Here is a 10044-nt window from a genome sequence, read left to right on the forward strand (position 1 = left end):
CGTAGCTTGGTGGAATCGGAGCTTGAATAGTAGTTTAGCCTCCGCCGATTGCCCCATAAGGTTGCGGCATACGTACCGCACGTACATAACTACGCACTTAAAATACCTTGGGCAGCGCTGGAGGCACACTGCGGAAAAGGTACATAGTACGGCTTGACCTTATTCGGATCTCAGATATTTTTTCCACTGTAGGTTCGTTAAGAAACCTACCTGATCTACGGTCGTATGGGGGCTCCTTGCCAGGTCCCTCTTTATAGCTGACAACCATCATACTCCTCCTCTAGAAGGATGTCTCACCCAGGATAAATGGCGCAGACATGCAGCAAGGCATCATTGGAATCTTCAAACCACTTCTTTTAGGCCCAGTGTGAACCTTTACCTTGTGTAAACTTTTGGCATGTAAAATGGCCTCGATATTCATGGCATTATCTGTAACAACACGACTTGACGTATTAATCAGGGTATAAAGGAAGCAGTCAATCACCAATTTGTTTGGCAATCACTTTATTTTATATTATCATCTATATTCCCTCCCTACTTCAGACTGCCACACGTGCTTTAGTCCGGCCGTAACACCGGGGGTTGTATTCGCCCCTGCACATTTCAAGTCCGAACACCTATAGGGAAATCTTCGGCCTCCCGGATATTTCGTTATATGCATCGGCTCCAAATCATATCTTTGGTCTATATATAGTTGGGTTGCCTGACTCCTGTGCTTACCACCTTACGTTCCACTCGTTCGGCTAAGGTAGTAAAGGGATGATGTCTACTACGAAACCTTATTCTTGTAGACATTGTTGGGCCTCCAAGTGCAGAGGTTTGTAGGACAGTAGCAAATTTCCCTCGATTGGATGACCTAAGGTTTATCAATCCATGGGAGGCATAGGATGAAGATGGTCTCTCTCAAACAACCCTGCAACCAAATAACAAAGAGTCTCTTGTGTCCCCAACACACCCAATACAATGGTAAATTGTATAGGTGCACTAGTTCGGCGAAGAGATGGTGATACAAGTGCAATATGGATGGTAGATAAAGGTTTTTGTAATATGAAAATATAAAAACAGCAAGGTAACTAATGATAAAAGTGAGCGAAAATGGTATTGCAATGCTAGGAAACAAGGCCTAGCGTTCATACTTTCACTAGTGCAAGTTCTCTCAACAATAATAACACAATTGGATCATATAACAATCCCTCAACATGCAACAAAGAGTCACTCCAAAGTCACTAATAGCGGAGAACAAACGAAGAGATTATTGTAGGGTACGAAACCACCTCAAAGTTATTCTTTCCGATCAATCCGTTGGGCTATTCCTATAAGTGTCACAAACAGCCCTAGAGTTCGTAGTAAAATAACACCTTAAGACGCAAATCAATCAAAACCCTAATGTCACCTAGATACTCCAATGTTACCTCAAGTATCCGTGGGTATGATTATACGATATGCATCACACAGTCTCGGATTCATCTATTCAACCAACCAAAAGAACTTCAAAGAGTGCCCCAAAGTTTCTACCGGAGAGTCAAGACAAAAACGTGTGCCAACCCCTATGCATAAGTTCACGAGGTCACGGAACTCACAAGTTGATCACCAAAACATACATCCAGTAGATCACGTGAAATCGCATTGTCACCACAGATAAGCACATGCAAGACATACATCAAGTACTCTCAAATACTTAAAGACTCAATCCGATAAGATAACTTCAAAGGGAAAACTCAATTCATCACAAGAGAGTAGAGGGGGAGAAACATCATAAGATCCAACTATAATAGCAAAGCTCGCGATACATCAAGATCGTGCCGAATCAAGAACAGGAGAGAGAGAGAGAGATCAAACACATAGCTACTGGTACATATCCTCAGCCCCGAGGGAGAACTACTCCCTCCTCATCATGGAGAGCGTCGGGATGATGAAGATGGCCACCGGAGAGGGATTGCCCCCTCCGGCAAGGTGCCGGAACGGGTCTAGATTGGTTTTCGGTGGCTACGGAGGCTTCTGGCGGCGGTACTCCCGATCTAGGTTATGTTCTGGGGGTTTCTATATATATATATATAAGAGGTTTTGGCATCGAGAACAAGTTAGGGCGTCTCCGAGCTGTCCACGAGGCAGGGAGGCGCGCCCAGGGGGTGGGCGCGCCCCCACCCTCGTGGGCTGCCTGAGACTCTTCTGGCCCTACTCTTTTACTCCATGGCCTTCTTCTCGTCCAAAAATAAGCTCGTCAATTTTCAGGTCAATTGGACTCCGTTTGGTTTTCCTTTTCTGTGATACTCAAAAACAAGGAAAAAACAGAAACTGGCATTGGGCTCTAGGTTAATAGGTTAGTCCCAAAAATCATATAAAATAGCATATGAATGCATATAAAACATCCGAGATGGATAATATAATAGCATGTAACAATTAAAAATTATAGATATGTTGGAGACGTATCAAGTATCCCCAAGCTTAATTCTTGCTCGTCCTCGAGTAGGTAAATGATCAAACAGAATTTTTGATGTGCAATGCTACCTAACATAATTATCAATGTAATTTTCTTTATTGTGGCAAGAATATTCAGATCCATAAGATTCAAGACAAAAGTTTAATATTGACATAAAATAATAATACTTCAAGCATACTAACCAAGCAATTATGTCTTATCAAAATAACATAGCCAAAGAAAGCTTATCCCTACAAAATCGTATAGTTTGTCCATGCTTCATTTTCGTCACACAACATGCTCCCATCATGCACAACCCCGATGACAAGCCGAGCAATTGGTTCATACTTTTTAACGCGCTTCAGCCTTTTCATCCCTTATGCAATACATGAGCGCAAGCCATGGACATAGCACTATGGGTGGAATAGAGTATGATGATAGGGGTTATGTGAGAAGACAAAAAGGAAGAAAGTCTCACATTGACGCGGCTAATCAACAGGCTATGGAGTTGCCCATCAATTGATGTCAATGCGAGGAGTAGGGATTGCCATGCAATGGATGCACTAGAGCTATAAATATATGAAAGCTCATCAAAATAAACTAAGTGGGTGTGCATCCAACTTGCTTTCTCACAAAGACCTTTGGCATTTTGAGGAAGCCCATCATTGGAATATACAAGCCAAGTTCTATAATCAAAAATTCCCACTAGTATTTTAAAGTGACAACATAAGAGACTCTCTATCATGAAGATCATGGTGCTACTTTGAAGCACAAGTGTGGAAAAGGATAGTAACATTGTCCCTTCTCTCTTTTTTCTCTCATTTTTTTATTTGGGCCTTCTCTCTTTTTTATTTTTTTCTTTTGGCCTCTTTTTCTTCTCCCCTTTTTTTATTTAGTCCAGAGTGTCATCCCGACTTGTGGGGGAATCATAGTCTCCATCATTCTTTCCTAACATGGGACAATGCTCTAATAATGCTGATCATCACACTTTTATTTACTTACAACTCGACACTTAGAACAAAATATGACCCTATGTGAATGCCTCCGGTGGTGTACCAGGATATGCAATGAATCAAGAGTGACATGTATGAAAAAATAGCATGGTGGCTTTGCCACAAATACGATGTCAACTACATGATCATGCAAGGCAATATGACAATGATCATGCATGTCATAATAAATGGAACGGTGGAAAGTTGCATGGCAATATATCTCGGAATGGCTATGGATATGCCATAATAGGTAGGTATGGTGGTTGTTTTGAGGAAAATATAAGGAGGTTTATGTGTGATAGAGCGTATCGTATCATGGGGTTTGGATGTACCGGCGAAGTTTGCACCAACTCTCAAGGCGAGAGAGGGCAATGCACGGTACCGAAGAGGCTAGCAATGATGGAAGGGTGAGAGTGTGTAATATCCATGGACTCACATTAGTCATAAAGAACTCATATACTTATTGCAAAAGTTTATTAGCCCTCGAAGCAAAGTACTACTACGCATGCCCCTAGGGGAATAGATTGGTAGGAAAATACCATCGCTCATCCCCGGCCGCCACTCATAAGGAAAGCAATCAAAGAACACCCCATGCTTCAAATTTGTCACACAACGTTTACCATACGTGCATGCTACGGGACTTGCCAACCACAACACAAGTATTTCTCAATTTCACAATTACTCAACTAGCACAACTCTAATATTATGACCTTTATATCTCAAAACAATTATCAAGTACCAAACTTCTCATAGTATTCAATTCACTTTATATGAAAGTTTTTATTATATCCCTCTTGGATGTCCATAATATTAGGACTAAATTCAGAACCAAAGAAAATTACCATGCTGTTTAGGACTCTCAAAATAATATAAGTGAAGCATGAGAGTTCATCTATTTCTTCAAACTAAAACTACCATCGTGCTCTAAAAAGATATAAGTGAAGCACTAGAGCAAATGACAAACTACTCCAAAAGATATAAGTGAAGATCAATGAGTAGTCGAATAATTATGCAACTATGTGAAGAATCTAACATTTAATAATTTTATATCTTGGTATTTTATTCAAACAGCAAGCAAAAAAAGATAAAATGACGCTCCAAGCAAAACACATATCATGTGGTGAATAAAATATAGCTCCAAGTAAAGTTAGCAATGAATGAAGATGAAAGAGGGGATGCCTTCCGGGGCATCCCCAAGATTAGGATCTTGGTTGTCCTTGAATATTACCATGGGGTTCCTTGGGAATCACCAATCTTAGGCTCTTGCCACTCCTTATTCCATAGTCCATCGAATCTTTACCCAAAACTTGAAAACTTCACAACACAAAACTCAACAGAAAATCTCATGAGCTCCGTTAGTATAAGAAAATAAATCACCACTTAGGTACTGCTGTGAACTCATTCTAAATTCATATTGGTGTAATATATACTGTATTCCAACTTCTCTATGGTTCATACCCTCCGATACTACTCATAGATTCATCAAAATAAGCAAACAACACATAGAAAACAGAATCTGTCAAAAACAGAATAGTCTGTAGTAATCAGTGTAAAACGTATACTTCTGGAACTCAAAAAATTCTTAAATAAATTGGTGGACGTTAATAATTTGTCTATTAATCCTCTGCAAAAAGAATCAACTTAATAGCACTCTCCAGTAAAACATGGCAGCTAATCTCGTCAGCACTAAAGTTTCTGTTTTTTACAGCAAGGTCACAAAGACTTTACCCAAGTCTTCCCAAAGGTTCTACTTGGCACAAACACTAATTAAAAACATAAAACCACATCTGAACAGAATCTGGATGAATTATTTATTACTAAACAGGAACAAAAAGCAAGGAACAAAAATAAAATTGGGTTGCCTCCCAACAAGCGCTATCGTTTAACGCCCCTAGCTAGGCATGATGATTTCAATAACGCTCACATAAAGGATAAGAATTGAAACATAAAGAGAGCATCATGAAGAATATGACTAGCACATTTAAGTCTAACCCACTTCCTATGCATAGGGATTTTGCGGGCAAACATCTTATGGGAACAATAATTAACTAGCATAGGAAAGCAAAACAAGCATAACTTCAAGATTTTAAGCACATAGAGAGGAAACTTGATATTATTGCAATTCCTACAAGCATATATTCCTCCCTCATAATAAATTTCAGTATCATCATGAAATAATTCAACAATATAGCTATCACATAAAGCATTATTTTCATGATGTATAAGCATAGAAATTTTATTACTCTTCACATAAGCAAATTTATTGTCATGGATAATAGTGGGAGCAAACTCAACAAAATAACTATCATATGAGGCATAATCCAATTGAAAATTAAAATCAAGATGACAAGTTTCATGTTTATAATTATTATTTATAGCATCCATGTCATAACAATAATCATCATAGATAGCAACTCTGTTCACATAATCAATTGGAACCTCTTCCGAAATAGTGGATTCATCACTAAATAATGTAATGACCTCTCCAAATCCACTTTCATAATTGTCACAATAAGATTAAAAGCCTCCAAAATAGTGGGATAATTACTTCCTAAAGTTGACACTCTTCCAAACCCACTTTCATCAATATAATCATCATAAATAGGAGGCATGCTATCATCAAAATAAATTTGCACATCAAAACTTGGCGGACAAAAAAATCATCTTCATCAAACATAGCATCCCCAAGCTTGTGGTTTTGCATATCATTAGCATCATGGGTATTCAAATAGTTCATACTAACAACATTGCAATCATGCTCATCATCCAAAGATTTAGTGCCAAACATTCTAATGCATTCTTCCTCCAACACTTTGGCATAATTATCAGAATCCTTATTTTCATGAAAGACATTAAAAAGATGAAGCATATGAGGTATCCTCAATTCCATTTATTATTATATTCTTTTATAAACAAAACTAGTGATAAAACAAGAAACTAAAATATTCGATTGCAAGATATAAAGATATACCTTCAAGCGCTAACCTCCCCGGCAACGGCGCCAGAAAAGAGCTTGATGTCTACTATACAACCTTCTTCTTGTAGACGTTGTTGGGCCTCCAAGTGCAGAGGTTTGTAGGACAGTAGCAAATTTCCCTATGCATAAGTTCACGAGGTCACGGAACTCGCAAGTTGATCACCAAAACATACATCCAGTAGATCACATGATATCCCATTGTCACCACAGATAAGCACATGCAAGACATACATCAAGTATTCTCAAATCCATAAAGACTCAATCCAATAAGATAACTTCAAAGGGAAAACTCAATTCATCACAAGAGAGTAGAGGGGGAGAAACATCATAAGATCCAACTATAATAGAAAAGCTCATGATACATCAAGATCTTACCGAATCAAGAACACGAGAGAGAGAGAGAGAGAGAGAGAGATCAAACACATAGCTACTGGTACATACCCTCAGCCCCGAGGGAGAACTACTCCCTCCTCATCATGGACAGCGCCGGGATGATGAAGATGGCCACCGGAGTGGGATTCCCCCCTCCGGCGGGGTGCCGGAACGGGTCTAGATTGGTTTTCGGTGGCTACGAAGGCTTCTGGCGGCGGAACTCCCGATGTAGGTTATTTTCTGGGGGTTTCTGTATATATAAGAGGTTTTGGCGTCGAGAACAAGTCAGGGGGGGTCTCCGGGCTGTCCACGAGGCAGGGAGGAACGCCCAGGGGGTGGGCGCGCTCCCCTCCCTCATGGGCAGCCCGAGACTCTTCTGTCCCAAATCTTTTACTCCATGGCCTTCTTCTGGTCCAAAAATAAGCCCCGTCAAGTTTCAGATCAATTGGACTCCCTTTGGTTTTCCTTTTCTGCGATACTCAAAAACAAGGAAAAAATAGAAACTGGCACTGGGCTCTATGTTAATAGGTTAGTCCCAAAAATCATATAAAATAGCATATAAATGCATATAAGACATCCTAGATGGATAATATAATAGCATGGAACAATCAAAAATTATAGATACGTTGGAGATGTATCGAGGGAGAACTACTGCGGTTGTATTTCTGGTTCGTCCAGTCAAGTACCTCAGTAGAGAAAGCCAAAAATTGACTGTCATGATAGGCGAGAGCTGGTCGGCGATTCAGTGACTTAGTATTATACTACAACTCGTTAGCAATTCACCTCGTGTTATACGAGGGGCTGGTCTTCGTGCAGTCGCGTGGAAAAGGCACCATAGTCTAGATAGCCGCACACGCACAAGGGGCTAGTACTTAGCTCCACAGTCAAATTCCTATGGCTAAGTGAAAGTAATAAAGCCGCATAGTCCAATTGCCTGGTTTACCCCACGGACACCTCCTTTACGGACCAAGACGTTGGATAAAGTCTGGTCACGCATTACGCCGAACACCCCTGTAGCATCTACGTGGGGGCTGAAGCCGATGACTGGCAACTTTCAGAAATATAACAATAAACGGCCGCATAGTAGAAAAAATTGCTCGAATAGAAGGCGCAAACATAGATATATAACAGCATGGGTTCATAACATAGTTTGTACAAGCTGAACACATTTAATCAAATATTATGTCCATAGAACATTGACCCTCTATCTCTCGAGCTCCTTCTAGCACATCATCAAAGTACCTGTCCGGCTTCCGATGATCTTTGCCCTCGGGTGGGCCTGCGGTTGCCACTTCGGTGGCCTTCATGTTCGCCCGTTGCATTTTGACGTGGGCGAAGGCCATTCGGGCACCCTCTATGCAGGTCGAGTGCTTTACAGCGTCAATCCACAGTCGCGCGTGGAAAAGCCGCTCCACGAAACTGAAGTAGCTGCTTGGGACCACCTCGGTCGCCAGAGTTGGACTATCAGGTCCTTCATGGCCAAACCTGCCACTCTATGCAGCTCTACTAGCTGCTTCAGTTGGTCGTTTAGCGACGTCGAGTGTCCCGGCCCGAGAAATTGCGTCCAGAACAACTTCTTAGTTGAGTTCCCCTCCTGGGCTTGGAAGAACTGCACGACATCAGCGGCACTCTTCAGAAGATCCATAAATGCACCTGGAGAACTCCACACTCGTGTGAGAAAAGCATACCCCTGACCTACAATGATACTCCGCAAAAGAAAGGTCTTACCGACCGTTATCTGCCTCACCTGGTGGATCTCTTTGCGAGCGCCCCGGTACTCGCTCTGCGCCTCTTTGGCATCCTGGAGAGCCTTGGCAATCTCGGAGGAGTGGCCCAAAGTCTTCTGCTCCAATGTTTCGCACTTGCTGATGGCATCCTTCAGCTCCTGCTTGAATTCGGCCACCCGAGCTTCGTGTCGGTGGCGGGCAACTTGTTCAGCCTCTAGTTCAGCAGACGCTTTATCAGCGGCTGCCTTGTTCACGTCTGCTTCTTTCTTGGTCTGGGCAAGGGCGCCTTTGAGGATCTCGACCTCGGCTGCGCCAACTATGCTCATATCAAAGCATTCTATGAGTTCACCTCTCAATATACATACCACTTCTAACATAAAAATACATTTTTTAACATCATACACATACCTTGCGTCTCGTCAAACCGCTTATTAATGCGGTCGAGTTCCTCATCTGCCACCTAAAGCTTCCGATTGAGTTCAGAAACTTATGCGGCATGGGCGGTTGCTGCCAACATGGAGGCCTGTTACAATAACAACATAGTATGTTACTCTCCCGACTATTATGCGGATCCTTTGTCTGGTTTCTTTTAAACCCGACAGAGCCTCAGGGGCTACTGTCTGTACACAGGTTTATTCTTCTATATGAAAAGTTTTTAGAACATTACGTTGCATACCTCAAAGCCTGTCAGTAGGCTGCAGAAGGCTTCATTCAGTCCATTTTTGGCAGACTGAACCTTCTCCATAACTACCCCCATCAGGGTGCGGTGCTCTGCCATGATGAAAGCACTCTACAGTGCTTCCTCCAGAGCATTGGGCGCCTCTGGATTAATGGAGGCTGCTGATGGAGTTGGTGCTCCTCCCCCCTCTTTTGAAGGGGGGTCCTTATCCGATCTAGGAGCCATGCTGGTCTCCGGAATGGTGTTCGGCTGGGGCCCGGATTGTTGGGGCTCCCCACCGTCTGTTGTCATAGGGGGCGCCTCCCCTAGGTCTCCGGCGACCGGGATATTAACCTCGGGTGCTCTCTCGACAGCTTCCTTCGCCCCTCTCGGCCAGGAAAGGTCCTTCGGGACGACACTTCAGTGTCCTCCATGGCGATAGGCAAGGGGCTCGGGGCAACGTGTCACTCTCTGCCATTTTGGGCGGCAGATAATTCCCCTCCGATAATGGAGTATGCGGGAGCACGCGGGGAGGGCTGAAAGGCAAATAACAAAATAACTTACACAATGGAAGCAAGTAGACCGAAGATAAACAGTAAGTTTCTAAATACTTATGATTCGGCCAGGGACTTCGCCCTCGAAGGTTTCTTGGGGACTAGTTCGGTCTCTGAGTCCGAACTATCCGGGAGGGTCATCTTCCCTCTCTTGGGTGCCTCCCCCTTCGGGTCTTGGAGGCCTCCCTCTTCTTCTTCCTGCTCTTACCGAGGGGGGGGGTCGATTTCCACCTCCTTCTCCTCTTCCTCCTTGTCTCCTTCATGGGAAGAGAGGGCTTCAGTCTCTCAGGACACTGTTTCCAAAGGACCCTTAGGGCGGGGGCCGACTTTGGCCTCCTTGCCTTT

Source organism: Triticum aestivum, chromosome 5A (genome assembly GCF_018294505.1).
Source record: "Triticum aestivum cultivar Chinese Spring chromosome 5A, IWGSC CS RefSeq v2.1, whole genome shotgun sequence".
Taxonomy (NCBI): Eukaryota; Viridiplantae; Streptophyta; class Magnoliopsida; order Poales; family Poaceae; genus Triticum; species Triticum aestivum.